Source organism: Parasteatoda tepidariorum, chromosome 1, assembly GCF_043381705.1.
Source record: "Parasteatoda tepidariorum isolate YZ-2023 chromosome 1, CAS_Ptep_4.0, whole genome shotgun sequence".
NCBI lineage: Eukaryota > Metazoa > Arthropoda > Arachnida > Araneae > Theridiidae > Parasteatoda > Parasteatoda tepidariorum.
The window spans coordinates 91,439,595-91,460,792 of NC_092204.1; the positions used below are offsets into that span (position 1 = coordinate 91,439,595).

The 21,198-nt window shown below is 28.8% G+C and overlaps 1 protein-coding gene across 1 annotated transcript in view; it reads right to left on the minus strand.

The window, feature by feature from the left end:
- Positions 1–21,198, minus strand: part of LOC107454625 (melanopsin-like) — a 180,809-nt gene that overhangs the window by 109,418 nt on the left and 50,193 nt on the right. The window lies entirely within an intron of this gene.

Below are 21,198 nucleotides of genomic sequence, written 5' to 3' on the forward strand. Positions count from 1 at the left end.
TTGATGGGCGTAAGACACCGTGATGTGGTAGATAGTATCCGGTTTCGACATCTGAAATTTCATTCACCTCTTCCATATGTTGTAATAATTCATATTCGCTGAGGAAATCTGAATAAAGCGTTTGCATGGCTGGATCGCGTTCTAAACGCGTCCATAACTGGTCTAGTCTCTTTGATGCGACTGTCTTAGAATTTCCTAACATTTCTTCGGAAAAATCAGGTTTGAATGGCATTTCCACAACGTATCTACCATCCAGTTTCCTATAATGCGATTTCGCGAAATGTTCGTTACAATATTTTAATTCATCGCTGCAAGTTTCGTTTGATTCGATTTCTTCAATTTTCCAGAATCGTTTGAGAGTATTATTAAGAATGTCTAAGTTTTTAGTTAAAAAACAATGTTTAGAAGTGTTATAAAAATTATTGTCTGAAATAATACCTGAAACAAGATAGCCAAAACAACTTGATTGCAAGAATAAGTTGTCTGCCAGTTTTATTTTATCGTCATTCAATAATGAAAAGAACAACTCTGCGCCTAATAGAATGTTATTTTTTGAGGAATAAAAAATGATGGATCAGCTAATTTAACTTCCCTGGGAATGTTTAAGTTCGAAACATTTAATTTTTTAAAGGTGTGAAATTTGTTATATTGGGAACAATTAATAAATCTATCTCCCACTGCGAATCCTTATTTTCATTCGATAAGAAAGCAGATACTTTTTTCTTTATATTTAATGATGTATCATTCAAACCGCAAATAGGAATGTTTATTTTTTCTTTTTGCAAACCCAAAAAGTCTGCAGCGGAGGAGGAGAGGAAAGAACTCTCGCTAGCTGAGTCAAGGCAACACCTCCTAGAAAGAACAGGCCTCAGCACGGGTTACCATAAATATCCCTTAGTAGTCCTAACGTAATGACATATTCTGTATTTTCAACCACTGCGCAGCTTAATTCCCCTAACGTAATGACTTCTTACTTAATTTTTGGCTACTGCGCAGTTAACTTCGTCACATCGGACTACAAAATTGATCCGTGCTGAGGCCTTACTACTTCTAGGAGGTGTTGGTCAAGGACACCTCGTAAGGGTTTGAATTCTCCCCAAGCGTCTCTGACATATATTATTGCTGTGTTTATCAAAATGCTCTTATTTCCGTCACAGAAAAACGAAAGACGAGGGTTTTCTGGCACCTGCATATTAATTGATTCTGAATTGTTAATTTGTGGATTTCTTTCTCGAGAGTGAGTAGGCGTCGCGAGTCTGGTTTCACTTTGAATGTTATGACTAGTTGTCACGATTGACGGTGTAGAATATTCATGAAGCAATGTGTGATGATTTAATTTTTTCTTACACACAAAACAAGCACTTTTCGAATTGCATTGATTGAAAGGATGGAAATCGCTTAAACAATTATAACAGAGTTTATTTTTATTCACCAAATTTATTCTTTCTGATAATTTCATCCTTTTAAATTCATCACAATGATATAATGCATGTGATGGAGATTTACACGCGAAACATAATTTTTGAAATTTGTTCGATTTAACTAAAAAGGACTTCAATCGATCAGAATTAAATTTAGATGGGATGTTTGCATTAATACTATTTAATATTTGGTATCTTCTTTCTAAAAATTCTAAAAATGTGTCAAAATCAGGAACTTCATTATCTTCAAGAGTCAATTCAAATTGTTTACGAGTTTCGCGATCTAATTTATCCAGAATGATATTTAATAAAAAAACATTAGAAAGTTTGTCTCTATTGAAATCTAGTATTTTTAATGATCTAAGATTTTTCTTGATATTGTCCAAAATATTACGAAGTTCTCTGGCAGATTCTTGTTTAATAGGTTGGATTTTAAGTATGTTTTTGATGTGGCAATCAACTATAAGTCTTTTATTTTCATATCGTTGTTCTAAGGCTTTATATAATGATTCAAAATTATCGTCTGACGTTTCTACTACCTTCGCTTCACCCCTTAAGGATCCTCGTAGGTAATGCAGTTTTTCGTTTTCCGAAAGTTCCGGATTCTCACTAATTAGGCTATTGAATTGCGTTTTGAACAAGTTCCATTCCTCGAATTTTCCGTTGAAAAAAGGAAGTGGGATTTTCGGGAGTTTAATTAACGTATTTAGTTTTGTAAGCTGGCTTTTTATGCTGCCACTCTTGCGGTTTAAGGCAATGATATTTGCCATATTTTAGCGGGATGAATTTATTAAATTCAATCTAAAGCGTTTATTCAGTATTCCATAGGTTCTGGATACCTCCGGGTCGCTTAGGACCAAAATGTGCGGAGGTAGCGTAAAATGAGAGAGAAAGCGTTTTGTATTTAAAAGGAGTTTATTTGCGTTTCCCTTTCGGGTGTAGAGCGTAGACTGTAATGGCGTACAAACATAGACTGCTTGCCAAGTTGGCGTATTTACAGTGTGCCAAGGGGAGATGCTCGAACGCCAAGAGCGTAACTTACAAATACGGAACAATCTTTTTAGTATAATTTTCTAAACCCTCAGTAGCAGTTAAAAAAAAAAGTTTTTGCCTGAAATGACAATAAATACTATAAGAAAATGTTTTTTTTTCATTTCACGATATTTCTTTTAGACTTTTTAGTATTTTAAAACATAGAGAAATGTATTTATATTTATTTGACTAAGCAAAGTATGCCCAAAATATAGCTAAACCTATTTCAAAATACTCTGTTCTAGTACAGAGATTTTTTTCAAAACACGATATAAAGATATTCCTAATCTGACAAGTCAATATTCAGTCAAATTAAATTTGAAAAAATGCTAATACTTCAGTATAAAAGGGATAGCGTATTATTAATTTTTAATGCTTTTAAATTTTATAAAGTTTTTATGTTTTCATTGATTTACAGTACAGAAAATTATGTTTTTAGACATTATCAATAGAATGTTGACAAAACATTCATGTTAACAAATCTAAAATATTAGTAATGTATTTTACATGTCCATTGAGAAACATGAAAATAGAAATTTACTTATCAAAATAACTAAATAAATTATTGTTTCGAATAATTCGTTTTCTCTGTCATCTAACTTGTTTTCTTTTTTGACAAAGGCTTAATCATATTTACAATTTTATTCTAACATATGTTTGAAATAATTTTTTTTGATAAATGCATCTTCTAAACACACCTTACATAATTGCATTTTTTAAAAAAAGTATCTGTCGTATGCTTCAACCTTTTACATTGTTTAGCTTGTTTTTAACAAATACAAATATTTGTATTTTAAAAGATACTTAAAACCCGCGGGCAAAAACATTACAGAAAAAGTCAATTGAAAATAATGTTAATGCAAAGCATAAAATGCAAACATTTATGAAATATTTAATATTTTTATATGAATTGTATATAGCATATAAATATTTTGATGCTGTTTTTTTTTTAAATTTATAACATACACTTTCAAACTCTTATTTATTGTTCCTGTATACTGAATTCTTCATTGTATAACACTTTTATTTGCTCCGCAACTTAAAAAAAAATTGTTTCATAACATTTGTTTTTATTTTTTACTGACTGATATATTATTAGTGATGGTAGCTGAACAAAATGCTTGAACAAAGCTTAAAAATACGCTGGGATTTACAAGTAAAAACAATTACAAAAATAGAAAATCAAAAGAGGGCATGCATTTTATTTGTTAATCTTTTGAAATAAAACATGTAACTGTTGATAATTGAATCTCTGATACAAAAATATAGCAATAATAAATATCCTTAAAAGATTAAAACAAAATAACAAGCAGAAAAAAGTAAAAAGAAAAAAAATAAAGTAAAGAAAAGCAAGTCAAAGAACGCAATTGATAGATAAATTAGAACTAAATTTAATTTTCAATTTAGCATAAGTTAATAGTTGAATAAATTGAAAATAACTAAGTTTTATTACTAATTTAAAGTTTTTTCCTTAACTACATTAAAATCACTCATAGAATTTAATGAGACAGTATAAGGTAAGTGGTTTCGTTTCAATACTACTAATATAATAGATAACTTACAATTTTATAACACACATACACATCAACCAACCATGGGCCAAGCACCAAGCCCTATTTTTGGGCTCGATCTTTTTATGGCCATGGTAGGAATGCCACTTAATTTTGATCCTGGTCAGATGATAATGAGAGTGCCCTTCTCCAAAATTCAACCCCACCACCAACGAGATGATTTTCAGCCATGACAGATCTATTGTGCACCTTGCTGCGATAACATGCTAGTTGCTTTGTTGGCTGTCGGGATCAAACTCACTACCCCTCAGATCTCCAGAGAGTGGTGTGAGCGACGCCTTTACCGACAGCCCCTCCGGAGAGTCTACAATATTGTAACATTGTAACCAAGCAAAGGGATAACGTTAAAAGAGATGCAAAGTAATGATTGTTCGTAATGTAAATTTTTTGAATCTATTTCGGAAATGAAGTAGTGGGAATTAACAATTAAACTCAGGAATAAAACGCTACCCCAATTTTACGAAACCCATCATAAAAATGAGAATAAAAACCTGTTTGGTAGTTAGATGAAACAGAAAGGAATTGAACAGCGATTATTGGTAATCAAAACAAAGATGGAGTTAAAATCTTTTTAAATAGAGATAACTAACGAAAACAATTATAGACTTGTTTAATATCTGAAAATACTATGTATTGACAAAAAATTCAACTCCAATTTTCATCCCCTCCCAGTGCTAGGATGACTCAAAGAGTTGGAACCTAGTTTGGTAGTTAAAAAAATATCAAACAAGTCTATTTTTATTATTATTGATATGCATCTCTATTTTAAACAATTGTTAAGTGTTCTTCATTTTGCACTTACAAACTAAAATGGAACAGCCTGCTCATCTCATTTGGGTTCATTTTTTTAGGAAATCCAAATAAGTAATTAAAAAAGGGATTCCTATTTAAAAATGAGAAGGCACTTCCTACCCACAAGGCGTAATACCGAGGTAAAAGCTGTGTATCATTAAATGCATCTTTTGAAAACATTTCACTCATATTTTTTAAAATTCCGGATATGAATATGTATTCTTCTAGATATTTGACACATATGTATTTTGAGTCAGATATTTCTAGATATATATTTTGGACATCCAATATGCAGCGAGATATTTTTTATTTCCATCAATTCTTTGAGACATATATCAAAGTAATCTCTGCAGAATTTAAGCACTCCATAGCTAGTCAATGCTGTTAATGACTGTCAATGCTCAAGTGTTCTATTCTCTGTATAGAAAAACCAACTAATCTAATATTCTCTACTCAGCTCTTCTGATTTACCCAACTGATTAGTAGTCCTCCGATTCTCTACATAGACTCTACTAATCTGACGTATACTCTACTGATCTGACTTATTGATACCAGTCTTTCTTTTCTGTTAAATGTTATTTCTGTTAAATGAAATTTCTGTTAAATGTTATTTTGTCTTGTATTGGTTGTGACTTAAAGGTCTATCACAAAAATTTGATTCTTGAAACCTTATTGCAGAAATTTGACTCTTATAGGACTTAAGGTCCATGACTGGACTTAAGTCCAGGTCTATGACTGAACTTAAGACTGGACTTAAGTAGAGGCATGGACTTAAAAGTCCATGCGTCTTAAAGGTCTTTGACTTAAAAGCAGATCGCAAATTGTCATCTAGCATAGAGCTCAAGACAGCCAGGCAGTTAGCGAACTTTTGATTGGTGATCATTTTTCATTTACCATAATATGGCGTTGAATTCTGCTTGCAGCGGACATAAACACGTTCCCTGTCAACCGAGAACTGGTGGTTACGCTGTATTTATCATTATAAGTGATAATCGATGAAAAAAAACAAAGTTAAAATTTCTTTCTTTAGCAACAATTTTAGTTTGTAAATTTCACAATAAGTTTATTTCAATAAACGATGTGTTGTTGTTGGCAGAACATATCATATCTTCTGTAAAAATAGTTGAAAGATAATATGCATCCTGCTACCATTTGATCCATTTTATCCACACAAACTACTGGGAAGAATTCAGTCTCGCACTGGTGCAGGATCGGCAGTGAGAATGTTAAAGGACAAAAACTATTACAGGTCTTCAAGATAGAGCAAAAAAAGAAGAAATTGAGCGAAACTTTGAATTTAAAATCTCACTTAGACCCAAGCGCAAGTCAATATAAATGTAATAAACCCGAAAGCGAGTAATGAGAAACCTAGTTATAAAATGTATTTAAAATCAAGAGGTGAAAAGAATATTTTATGTACGATAATTTGCAAAAGGAATTTTTAGTTTACAATACGGCAAAATTAATTGAAAAATCTTTTTCAAATCTCTAACAAAATTAATTTGAAAAATACATTAAAATCTTTAAAATTTTCTGAACAGTTTAAATTACCTTGAATTCTTTCGAACAATTCAGTTTTATGTACCATAGGTATTTCGTAAAGCTTTAATTAGTTCAGCACTGCTTCGATGATATCTGATCAGAAATAATAAAAATTAAGCTAGTTTGAAAGCTTTTTGAAGTATACTTTTAAAGTGCGTGGGAATTTGAAAGCAATACCCTTCAGTAATGGAATTGAATTCTAATTTTATTAAATAGTTTCCTTAATGTTATAGCCCGTAGAATAATTGTTAATCCGAATTGCTCGAAAAGGATACATTTTCTACTATATCTCTGAGTTTGTTTCATTTTCTTTATCCTAATAAGTCTAAGTAAATTGGTAGTTAAAATTTATTATTAAATCCGATGTATTAAATTATTCTTAAATAAGCTGAAATTGGAAATTAAAATTAACAAACTTTTGAGAAATAAATTTAATTAGCGAAATAAGCTAATGAATCTTAAGTTAAATTAAATTAAATCTTGTTAACGTGACTGTTATTTACTTTTATCACTGATGTAGTTAAAATATGCTTCATCGAAGCAATTTTTGAAATTTTAGAGAGTGCTGAACCTTTATAGTGTCAAATTTTGCTGCTATCTTAGTATGGCGTTAAGTTAAAGCTTGTAATGGTACTTCTTAAACTTGATTACATGATACTCAAATTTATTACATTATTAATATAGTGCTAAGTTTAAACATATAATCGTACTTCTTAAACTCGGTTACATGATACTCAAATTTACTGCATCATTAATATAGTGCTAAGAAAATGAAACATGTACTTCTTAAATTTAATTAATTACATGATACTCAAATTTGCAGCATCTTTACTATAGTTCTAAATTGAAACATATAATTGCACATCTTAAACCCAATTACCTGATACTCAAATTTAGTGCGTCAATTATATAGTGTTAAGTTGAAACATATAATCGTACTTCTCAAACTTGATTACTACATGACACTCAAATTTACATCATCTTTACTAAAATGCTAAGTTGAAACACATAATCGTACTTCTTTAATTTAATTGCATGATACTCAAATTTATGCATCATTAATATAATGCTAAGAAGTTAAAGCATAAAGTCGTACTTCTTGATTACATGATAGTAAAATTTACTGCATCATTAATATAGTGATTAGAAGTTGAAACATATAATCGTACTTTTAAATTTGAGTATATGACACTCAAATTCGCTGCACCATTAATATAGTTGCAAGTTGAAACATAGAATCTTTCTTAAACTTGATTCCATGATACTTAAAATCTTTGCATTCTTAATATGCTACGTTGAAACATATAATTGAATTTCTTAATCAATTATTAAATAATAATAAAAGTTATTGAATTCTTAATTTGCAGCTAAGATGAAGTGTTTAATCGTACTTCTTAAGCTAGATAACATGTTTTAAAACATGTAATTGCATTTTTTAACTAGATCATGTGGTATTACGGTTCAACTTGAGCAAATACATTTTTTAAATTAATACATAGTTAACAGAGTGGATTGTAGCAAATCTGTAGCGTTATGGATCATCGTTGAACCATATCTGATCAGCGCCCCTCTGTTGATTTTTATTCTGCCGATAATTTTTTTTGTTTGCAACGTGTTTAGTTAAAAATAAACAGTAAAAGTGTTTAATAACTAGATAATTGCATATCACAATTTTGTTGAAGCTCTTGAATCCCCGGAGTCTGAAGTTTGTCGTGCAAACATTTCTCTTTTCGTTAGAAGCAAAGAGGGCTTCCCGATGTCCCATATGACATTTACGGATAATAAACAATTGCATAATATTCAACAAGAATAAAGTTTTTGGCTTTTTGAAAGGGGTAAAAGAAAAGCATTTTGAAAAGAAGATAAGCATAACATTGAAGTGAAAGGAATGAAATTAAAATGTGTAAAAATAGGGAAAAATGATAAACGGAACTCAGACAATTTTATTTTTATTTAAGATTCCTTAAATATGATTTTTGGATTCTGAAAGTCTTTAAATCATTAAATTGAGAAGCAATTTTGATCGAATAAGAAAATCTAGAAATGCTTTGGAAATCTATATTTTATTCGCAGCTATATTTTTTTGTTGCCTAATTCATCTTGTTATAAGTGAAGCAGTAATTCTCCCCATGGAAATCATGTCTCATTAAAATGGTCGTAGAAGATAAATTTTAAAGGTTTGAGAAAAGTTTGTTTAAGTATACTTGAAGTCAATACTTTTCAATTTTATTTCACTTAAATATTCGGATTGCCTGAAAATCTAGTGAAAAAACAAATGCAACAGTCGCTGCAATAAATTCATTAATTAAAAAGTTTTAATAAACAAAAACAAATGATCGAAGATCTTTAAGTATTCTAGACGTTTCTACAAAATAGTGTTGCTTTATTGTTAGATTTCATTATACTGTTTTCCAAATAATTCACATTATTGTTGTTTTGATGTTTTATGCTTCAATTAAAGTTATTTGTGTTATTTCTTAGTGTTAGTTATTTGCCAAAATGGTAAAATCAGTCATGTATTAGGTTGGTTTTTGTTAACATGGGAAATTTTTTTTGTCGAATCTTTCTCAGAACAATTTGGTATAAAACTAATATTTGATAAGTTTCATCTGAATAAACAATATTTAGACCCCGCCTCGAGAGTGAAAGAATTGTACATTTTTGCCGTAATATCCGAACTGATGGTTATAGAATCTTAATTTATTTCATAGGTAATCTTAATCTTCTTAATCAAATCTTAATTTATTTCATAGGTAATGTTTTTAAATTCATCTTTTTTTATTAAAATCGGCTTGTAAACTGAATAGTTCAAAAGAATAATTGAAGGTAAACAATCACTCTTTAACAAACAATTGAAAGTAAACAATAATCCATTACAGTAAAATCCTTTTTTAAAGAATGCTGAATAAAATTTGCACATTTTGCTTAAATATCGTATGTTGTAAAATATTCCAGATCAAATTACAACAAAGTACTGGCAGTTGCTTTTAATTTTAAAACTTTATTGACTGTAGCTTTGAAGAATAATACATGATGATAAAAGCCTCTAAGTAATACTTCTATTAATTTTTAATTTAATTTTCCAATTATTAAACTTAATTTTCATCATTCAGAAAAATGTATCATTTTTCGATTCTCGATTATTAATTTTATTGTTGCTTGGTACTATTTTCTTCAAATGAGCCGCTTTAAGTAAATTGTTATCACGCATTCACAACAACAAGGTTAATATAGTTAACTGTTGTAAATTGATCCTGACTGAAAAATAAAAGGAAGGAAACACATATTTATGAATTAAGCTTAGTTTCAGTCAAAGCTTATAAAGGACTTAATCTAATTATTTTTCCAATCAAGCAATTAGTAAATTTCCAATTTAAAGATTATTTTTCGTTTTTGGTGAAAAAAGAAAGCTTAAATCCTATGTTTAAAATAATACAGTCTAATTTTTGCATTCACTACTTTTTTAATTAATATTAATGAATTTAATTATTTTAGCCTGACATGAGAAAAGGTCCTCTTATGTCTGGTTTTATGGTTTGATAAAACACTTTTTACTATTAAAGTATTAAAAAAATTATTTGTATTTATGTAAATATCTCAGTTGAAATATTTATAACTCAAAGCATAACCTTTGAATCTCAAAAATTTTAGGAAATATGCATAATTATTTCTAAATTTTTGCAATAAAATTCTGTTACTTGAACGGCGGAACTTCTCTTTCCCTGCCCCCTTGTAATTTTTATCATTCACTTAACGCGGTGAATGCCACGCTAATTTTACATGTCTTGCCCGTCTGGCCAAAATGATTTTCTCAGTATGTATTCCATTTATTTCTTCAAACCATTTTAGTAACGATATATAATATAAAAAAATTAAAAGCATTAAAAATTTACTTGAATTATGTGTTTCTAATAATCTTGGCTTTGCTGGTCACCGGGGACCCCCATGGCATTCAACGTGTTAATCACTTTTACTTTTTGAGTGTGTGAAACTTATGATCAGTAATTCTCAACATAAGGTTAGCTCTTCTTTCGTCATAATGCGGCTAATTGGAAAGAAAATTAAACGCTTGTTTATCAAATCAAAACCACGAATGCTTTTAAAATTCTTCGATAAAAATGGATTTTTATGGTCAAAGTAAAAAAAATATGTTGTTTTTTTATTAAAAAAAACCTTACTGTGTTGTAAACTTGGCAATTCAACGCACAGAAAAATTTCAGGTAAAATTATGGTACTGTGTGGTATTTGCATTTCAAGTAAAAAAACAACAACATAATTCTGATTATCGAAACCAAAATATAAGGTATTTAAATTATTCATTTGGTAATTTTTCCAACGATATGGTAACGGTTTACTGAAAATTCTGATTTTCATAATTATAATTCTCTCACCGCAGATTATGTAAAAATATACAAAACTGAAAAGTAAACATAACCGAATAAATGGTTCCTATGCATGATTTAAGGTATCATAATGAAATTACCAAATTTTATTACATTTACCAAATTTTATCACTTATTATAAAACCATTTTTTAGTATTAATTTTACCAAAAATATTACCAATGCGCTTCGGTAATAATTACCGAACTTTTTGACGTTCCCATAGAGCCAGAAACACGGTCAATTTTACCATATTTTGGTAGTTTCGACAATACATTTTATCTCAGTGAAGAAACGATTTAGGTTTGCGAAATGAATTATGAGGATGTGTAATGGATGCCATCTCATTCCTTTTCTTTCCTGGTGGATCAAAATGGAAAGATATGGCTTCGATTATGACCCAAACAATGGATAAAACAATTGACTTAAAACGAAAGAGTCAATTTTTTTCGTTTAGAAACTCTGTCAGACAAATTCCTAAGATGATCATCAGAGGAGACAAATGTATTCCGAATGATGAAACCTTTATTTTCTTCTTTTGGTCAGGAATTTTTTTAAGGTGCAAATAAATGTTCTGATAGAAAAGTGATCACAGTATAAAAATATGAACAAAGAAATGCAGAAACGGATGTATATATTTTATTAAACATATTTTGTTTTTGATAGATATTAAAAACTTTATAATACATAGTTAGTAAATTTGTGATAAAAGATAATAGAATATCCATTTTTAATGCAAGCTAATCTACACTGAAAAAAAATAATGGACAAAACTTCCAGAACATGGTTAAGTTTGTCGTGTTTCTGGCTCCACAGGAATACTAAAAAGCTCGGAAATTTTTACGGAAGCACTTGTGTAATTATTTCGGTAAAATTAGCAATAAGATATTGTTCAATAATATGTAATTAAATTTGGTAATTTTATCATGATACTTTGGAGTAGGGTATAAAAGCCATTTATTCTGTTGAATTTACTTTTCTGTTTGGTATTTTTTACTAAATCATAACTCAAAATATCAGATCCTAAGTTCGCGTTCGGAATGTTTATTGTACCCCTCTTAGTTTTAATAAATTATTAAAACAATAATCTTTTCAAAAATAAGTTTAAATTAGTTATTAAATAGCTAAAATAAGCAAAACACGGTCTTTGAAATTATTTATGTTCTCACAGACGTTATTAAGAATTTACATTTCGAGATTAAAACAGAGAACAAAACTAAATGACTTTTTTCCTCTCCTGTTTAGAATTATATACGCTCCAATTTCCATTTTTATTTAAATAAAAAAAAATTAACTCTGTTGAAGGAAAACATTATAATAAAACAATTTGGAAGTTGTCTGATTAGTTTATAAACTTTAGCATAACGCTTTTTGTATGTTTAATCATTAGAAGATTTCTAAATGCAATTTTAAGCTTTTACTTTTGCATATTTTTACCATATTTTTGCAGTTTGTTTCTGTTAGCCCAAAAATAATACATGCGTTTTTAACTATTTTAAAATCTTATACAACTATTAGAGCAATTGTTGCCCAGTTGATATGTTTACTCAGAGAGAGTCGGCGATTAATACTTTCTCTCTATTGATCGAGAAATCGGCCATTAAGCTCTCGAAAGTTTGATGGTGCAGCGAGTTAACATGTTAAATGGTTGTACGAGCCCTCGTTTCTTAGTAAAAGGCAGTATTACTGGTGCAGCAGTGCGTTTTTAGATAATTATATTCGCTTTTTAGAGATTCATTTGAGTCTGAAAGACAGTATATGGTCACATTATAGTTTTCTGTATTTTTCGCTGCTTAAAATTTCCTGATTTCTCAGATGTAAAGAGCAATTGTTGCCTAGTTGGTATATTTACTCAGAGAGAGAGAGAGAAAGAGAGAGCCAGTCAGCCAGCGATTTTTACTTACTCTCTATTGATAGAGAAATCGGCCATTATAGTAGTGAAAGTTTGAGGGTGTAGGGAGTTAACATGTTAAATGGTCGTACGAATGCTCGTGTCTTAGTAATGGGCAGTGTTACTGGAATGAGTACAGCAGTTAGTTTTTCGATCATTATATTCGCTTTTTAAAGATTCATTTGAGTCTGAAAGATAGTATATGGTCACATTATAGTTTTCTGTATTTTTAGTTGATTAAAATTTCTTTATTTCTCAGATGTAAAGACTAGTTGTTGCTTGGTTGATATCTTTACTCATGGAGAGGTAACAATTTTTATTTATTCTCTATTGATCGAGAAATAGGCCATTATGGTCCTGAAAGTTTGAAACTGTGGGGAGTTAACATACTAAATGTCTTAATAGGCATTGTTACTGGTAGGAGTACAGCAGTATGTTTCAAGATCATTATATTCGCTTTTTAGAGATTCATTTGAATCTGAAAGATAGTACGTAGTCATATCATACAGTAGATTTTCTGGGAAGTGAAGATATTCACCCTGTGGATTGGCATCCAGATCTCCAGACCTGAATCTGATGGAGAATATTTGGGACTATTTTAATAAAAAAGTTGTTACTTAGAGTCACGTTACATGAGCTGGAATAATTGTAATCCGTGGCTAGGTTTCGCTCTCCATTTTGGTGCCCGACTACTTGATTGGTATCATGGAAAATTAATGCCACCAATATAGTGCAATTAGAGGAAGACAAATTTCTTACTTGAACATATTTTTGCAATCTATCTACAAGGAAACTTCTCTGAGAAAGGGGTTTACTTCCTATAGTACTTTTGTGTTTAAAACCATGCCTGTGCTTTGATTTATGTAAATTTTTAATGTTACATTGAAAAAGGACAATGTAGTGCATGTTCCCAGCAAATTTCTAGTTTCTATATTCTTTTATTTTTAAATTCGACACAGAAAACAGATAATATCTTAACTTTAGGAGGCTAGAGTAATACGCAAAGAGTGTTATGATTAGCTTTAACTAGCAACGTCTTCTTAGTTACTTTATATTCGTCATTAACATTTAGCGTTTTCGCTTTAAAAATATTTATGAATTTTCTTCTAGGTATATGAAAAATGTAAATTTTAGTTTCAGAATTTTCAACAATATTAAATAAATCTTATGTCAAAGCGATCTGTCCATACTATAACTTTTAGTACATTTTGCATTCGCTTTTATAAGTAAGTTACTGCTTACTTCATAATAAATATATAAAAAATAATAATAATAAATATATAAAAAATAATAAATATATAAAAATGTTTTTTTCTATGGTTTACTGCCAAATATACCTATTTTCAAAATTTTGTTCTAAAAAGTGTCTAAACAGTAAAATTCATCGCTTGTAATACAGTCTGTGTTAATTTAACAATTTAAATATCATTTCTACTGAATTTTCAATAATAATCTAAGAGTACAACAAATCTCTACAATTGTGATATTTAAGAGCCATATTTTTTTTAAAGATTCAGGCAGATTTGGATTGTTGGAATATTTGATTTTGTTATAATTTTCGGGACATCTTTTTTATATAAAACTTTAAGACATGAGTTGTTTTTTTCATTTTTGTAATTTTTTCATAAATTATTGGCGGACAAAACTTTGTTATGTGGTAATTTTAAAAAGCGCATTGATTTACATGCGATATACATTTGTGCCATGAGAATAAATATTATGCAATAAAAAGGAGCTATGATAATAAAATTATCAACTGATGTAATTCTTTTAAAAAGCGAAATATAGATTTTAAAATAATAATAAAGTACCTAAATACACGATGCTCTAAATTAGACTGGTAGTTTTAAAAAAATTATAACAACAAAATATTTAAGGTTAAATGAATAATTTTTGATGCAAAGTCAAGTGAAAAGGTATAGATCTTTCCTTTCGGAATTCCTAGCTTTAATTCTAAATTTTTTCAAAGGATTGGCGCTGGAGATTAACGTCAAAATCAAAGAATAATACTTGAAAATATTAACTTCGAAAAATTTGAATAGTGAATGGAAATCACATTATAAAGATTTTGAAATGTGTATCATTAACCGTAAATGATGCAACATTTAAATAAACCGACAATCGAGCAAAAGTATAGTGGCACACGAATACTTGACCGGCTATCATTTGATAACTACTCGAACCCACTATCACGAGCATCAAAATGAGACGGAATGAACGTAAATACAATCTGCCGGAAGATGCTTGAACTAAATCCTGAAATTCTGAGAGAAAAATTGTAATTCGTGTTTATTCTTAACTGCGTTATAGTAAAAATATTTGGAGAAAAAAATCACATTAGTGCGATACCTAAATAACTTTACTCTTCTTCCTATTTACACAAAGTTTTTTTCCGCTTAAATTGTTAATTTATATATTTAAAACTTCGTAACTTCTCTTATTGACAATAGGAAGAAAATTGAAACTATTTTAAATTTTCTCAGATGTATATTTAGAAAAAAGAGCTTTTAAATTTTTTTAAATGCAATGGATTGCTTGCTTCAGTTCAAAGATTTGGATTGAAACTTGTATCTTGCTCATTTTTTATTTATTATTTCTTTATCAAATAATATTCAAATTTCTGACAAGCTGCAATTTTAAGAAGCTCATATTATTCATGAGAAATGTCATGTTTGAAATTATTTATTTACATTTCACTGTAATTGTGGCACGTTCTTTGACTTATTTTATTTATTTCATGTTTATGACACTGTAACGTTTTAAATTCAAAAGGCTTTTTATCTTTAAAATATTTTTAGGTGAAAGTAACTGTCTGTAAAAAATTTAATATTTAAAACTTTCTTATGTATTATTCATATTTTTGTGAAATCTGATATTAAGACAAAAATTAAACATTTATGTTTAGATACTGCGTTTCATATACTTCGTTGTTATAGAAGTTCTTTTACATATACCTTAATTCCCCTATGATTTTAAATTAAGTATTTATTCTTCAGTTCATGAAGGCTTAGCTATTATCATAACCCTTTAAGGCCGAATATAACTTAATTACTTATATCTCTCGTACAAAAAAGCTCAAAATTTAAAAGTTATTTATTTACGAGGGTTAATCTGAAAAATAAAAGATTATCTGTGCACACAAGAATGCATTAATAATTTTAAATTTTATGTTTGTTATGAAGTAGCTGGAATATTTTAAGAATTAAAATGGTAGCTAAGAGAGAAATTTTTTACATACAGTTTAAAAATGGCTTAAAACACATATCTTTCCACATTTTACACATGAGGTCTATCTTACCCGCACAATTGCGCAAGTTCGGTCTTAAAGGGATAAAGTGAACTTAAATTTTATGATGTTGATATGTTATGCACGCAATGCTTGCTGATTCGAAGTATTTTTGTTGGCTTGTACGAAAATGATATTTTAATAAATTCAAATAATGATATGTATAATACAAAGAAACTGAAATGAAAAGATGATAATGTAAACAAATTTATTTTACTTCAAAAATTATGGCGGTGACAAAAGTTAAGATTGTTTCAAGTGCTCAAAAATATACTCTTGTTCTGAAAACTCACCAGATCTGAACGAAGAAAACAAACCACGTTTGAAAAAGACAACCCTAAGTTTCCAACGAAAAACTGATATTGAAAATAGTGTTTTAGAAAAGTCAGATACTTAACGTTTGATTTTCCATGAACTATTCAACCGATTACGTTCAAATTTTTTTTTTGCCTTACACGTCATTTAAAATGATGTACATTTTCGCGTCATTCACAATTCGAAACTTTTTGATTGTTATTAAGTAAAACAACAAACTAAGATTTTAACAATAAATAAAGCAATACATTTAGTATTTCTGAGTCGAATTATCTTTGCATAAACGAATTTATTAAGGGTGAGCAATTTCTTTTCCATTTGCTTAAAAAGCTCTTGAGATATGGGTAAATAAGCAGGAAGGAAAATTGACATTAAGGTATTCATGCTTTTCGACAACTCTCTTGACCAAACTATTGTGACTTTATTCCTCAGTTTTTGACTACTCCTTAAATTTTAATGCTAAGGAATCGAAATCCGTCGAAAAAAAGGTGTTTATTCGGAGAAAGTACGTTTTTGTGTCTGATTTTCTAATTTAAAATATCGTCTGCATTAAATAAATTGCTTATTTAGGGCAACCCTCTCAAAACCATTAAGATTGATTCTTAGTACGTGAAAAATCGATCATTAGATTTAAGGTTATTCAGCGTATTTCTTTTATTTTTGGCTCACTGTTCTTTATTTTTACCTTTATTTAATAAGTTTTACTTATGTTTTATTAAATAAATTTTCATTCGGTTAAATTAAATTTGATAATCTTTACAAGGCATAAATATATATTTCGACAACAAAAATGGAAAAAAAGACAAACAAATTTATAGGGTAGTTTTCAAATTTATAGAGTAACACGCGTACTTTTATGATAAAAACGTAGAAAATTTTGAAACAAGAACAAAGTTTACGTTTTATTGTTGAAGAGAATTCTAAAACACATTTAAAACGACAATTCATGCAATCAGCATTTATAAATCAAAAAATCGTAATCGAAAATTGACCGGAAGTTATTCAAACATATTATTTTGACTTTTATACAAGCCTTTCAAATTTATAAAAGTACACATAGATAAAAAGAAACTGAATATTTGTGGCATCTAAAAAGAAAAAGAATTGATTTAAAGGGAAAAAAAAGAATTAAGCCCTGACTAAACAAAGAGCCTCTTTTCTTTTCTCTTAATTGAGAAAAAGATTAAAGGATTTTAAAAACATACTTTTGGATCTGGTTCGTTGGCAGTATCGCAAGTTAAATCTTTGAAATTGTGTTTACATTTGGTCATGTCTTATAAAGCATTTAATTGGCAATTAGCTAACAATTCTTTCGTCTCAATATAATTATTAAACTAAACAATTTGTTAAACGAATTTATTAACTAACACTCTAATTACGATATTAGCAAAGTAACCAAACGATCAAGATTACTCTACCTGAAATTCGGTCCTCTGCCTGGGAGTGTCTCTAAATTCTAAGGTAGGTAAAGTGACTGTAAAAATATGGTAAAATTAGTATATGGTAATGACATTTCTGGTAAAAGGAACTCATAATTCTGGTAATAAAACCTAAAATATACGGTATTAAACCATTCATATAGTAATTTTTCCGTTCATATAATATTCCGTTTATTTACTGAAAATTCTGGTTCTCTATAGTTATTATTACCACTAGTACCATTTAGTAAGAGATACAAAACGAGAAAACATATTTTGCCGAATAAATGGTTTTCATGCCATGCTCTAAGTAATAATAATAAAATAGCTAATTTATACCTCATTTAAGAAAGTTTATCGCATATTACAAGACCGCCACACATATTCACATATCACATATTATAAAAACATCAGGCATATATTGGACCATATTTTATTAATGATTTTACTGAGATCATTTCCAAAGCGTTTCGGCAAAAATTACCAACATCTTCTGTGTTCTCATAAAGCCAGAAGCACGTTAACCACAATGGTTTAACCATAAATTTTTTTTTCGCAGAAAGTCTTATTACTTCATCCAAAATGTCAAACTTTTTTGTTTTTAATCTGAAATATATAATTTGGGCTACATCCATTTATAAGCATTTTGAAACCGAATTTGAAGTTAAGTGCCATCAGTAAGCTAATTGTAAAACCCTTTAGGCTAAATAGGGAAACTTCCTTCAGGAGAAAGACTGATCCACAACTAAATATGTGACTTTCTTCCTAATATCTTTTGCTCCAAATCTCATATTAAAGGTTAAGTTTTGAAGAATCTAGATTAAGTGAAAAATTGACTACATGTATTTTTAGATAGACTGTTGACAGTGTATGAATATTGGCCTTGTGCTTGTGAGAAGATCAAAATAAATTTACTAATCTATTATCATTATGCAACTCTTAAAAAGCGGAATCATAACATATATATATATATATATATATATATATATAGANTAATTATATATATATAATGTTAAAATAATTATATATTGAATATAATTCTTAAATAGAGCATTTATCTAACGAGCGAATCATTTAAAATCCTTCTCACAAAGAAAGTTATAATATTGATTAAATTATCTCAGAAAATGTGGTGACGTTTTTGCAATAATAATAATTCATGAGCTGATGGTTTATCCCATACAATTATTATTTAAGATAATCAAGTGTCCAAAAATTTAATGAAAAAGTTATTGAAGTGAGTTTTAATTTAATTTATATTGAATATTTTTAGCACACCCGACATATGTATTAACAGAATTCTAAATTAGCTGCTAATATTTGCATCTTTTCCCTATAATAGTATTTATATAATGCAACATACATAATTTGGTTGGTGCGTGAAAAATTAATGACAACGAAAGCACGAGAAGAGAAAAAGTACAAAAACATGGTCTTGTAAAAATAAAAAAAAGGCTTAATAGATAATAAGCCTGAGGGATTTCTTTCCAAAAGCATTAAGACTAAATATTTATATATTTATTTCTTGTGTGTGGCACAAAAACGCAGAAATTTCTCTTTCAAAATTCCATAACTTACAACTCTATAGTCATATATATTAATTTATTTTGTAAGGTTGCCTTAAATAATAATTTAAGCAATGTTAAATTATTAGTTATGCTTTTAATACTTATCTAGATTCCATTTGTTGGGTAGTCTCAAATAATCGGTTAAGTAGTGCTGAAGTCATACGTTAAGTATTTATTTCTATAAAATTATTTCTATAAAATTATTTCTATAAAATTACGATTTTTTTATTTCTGGAAGATTTTTTTTTCTTTCTAAAGTGACTGTAGAAAGTTTAAACATTAATTGGAGCGATGGAGTTAAATACTGTCACACCAATTATTGGTGACGGAGCTTACTTTTTGAGAAATAGCATATATATTATACGTATATATTATACGGTGCCCAAGATGTGGTTGTAGAGGTGCGTGAGGAAGTAACAATGATTGATGAGAGCTTATGTAGCGACAAAGATGGAAATAATTTTAATATATTCGTTGCCTACTATGGTTAAATGCTCCGGCCCCATACTTTCGTTGGTTTGTCAGAGTTGAAGGGAAAATTTAAATTTTATTACTGAAATTCAATTCATTGAGAACTTTGGCAATATCGTGGACATCTCTTGGAAATAGTTAAAATTGAAACATAGTTCCTCCGGGCAAAACTGCGGACAACAGCTAGTAAATAATACTTTTGCGTTGCACGCTACGTTTTTAAGTTGCTCGATCACTTCCAGAGGAAAATTTAATGCACGAATAAAAATATTATGTATACGCGAGGTGTAAGAAATTACTAAATTTCAGGGAAATAAATTCTAAATAAAGCTGATTCAACATTTAGAATGATTAAAAAAAGGAATATTCGTAAATGCAATTAATTTTAGAATTCATTTCGTTGTTTTCAATCATATTCTTTATTATTATACTTTCTTTATTAAAGAGAAAGAACAAAGAGCAAGGTAGAAGGGAATTTTCCTTAGTATTTTATTCATTTCGGAAATATTGCAGCCTGATATTGATTTTTTAGAAAAATAATTAAAGAAAATATTAAAGTAATCTAAAATTAATAATAAATTTTTATAGAAAAAGAGGAATGTTTTGGAATATTTAAAAATGGAATTTGTGCTAGCGCATTGTTTTATTTTCAGATCTTAATTATATATAAAATAATTATCTTTCATGCATAAAAAATATGCTTCATTTATGAAATTATTATTTATTTTAAAACAAATCAACTTTTGATCTGTAGTAATTTATTCATTACATTGAAAGTAATTATTTTAGATCAATAAAATAGGATAAGAATTTGAATAAGATCTACATAAAATGCATTTTTGCTGTATTCCAAGTATAATTTCGTCATAAAAATATTGAGGGTAAAGTGAAAAATGAGAAACGAATCACTTCATTGTAAAAAATAACTGCTCCTGTTTTTTTTTTCTGTTTTCACCCTAATCATAAATTGTCAGAAACTGTCAATTCAAATTCTAGTTTTTGCTATACAGTTTTACTTATTGTATATTTACTTTACATTTTCAAGTCATGTAACTTTTATTTTTTATACTTAATTTTACGTTCAGGAAATATTGTATGGATTTGAACATGGTATAAACAAAATTGTGATTCAATTTCATCGTCGAACTGATACTCTACCAGATTATTATATCTCTTCAGAAATAATTTTTCGGTAAGTTAAATTACCAAACATTTCTATAAGGGTGGGAGACTATAATATGAAATGTTTTTGCATTTATATTATGATTTCGATAAGACTTTTAAAGACAGATAAATATTTTTTTCATCATAACCAAACAGTAGAGCTGCGAGTGCTCAGGGAAAAGAGCACTCATCTCTTAATGAGATAACTCTGATTCGAATTACCGCAGTAAATCCGTAATTCGAATCAGAGTCATCTCATTAAGAGGTTAATGCTCTTTTCCCTGAGAACTCGCAGCTCTACTGTTTGGTTATATATATATATTTTTAATATATTCGTTGCCTACTA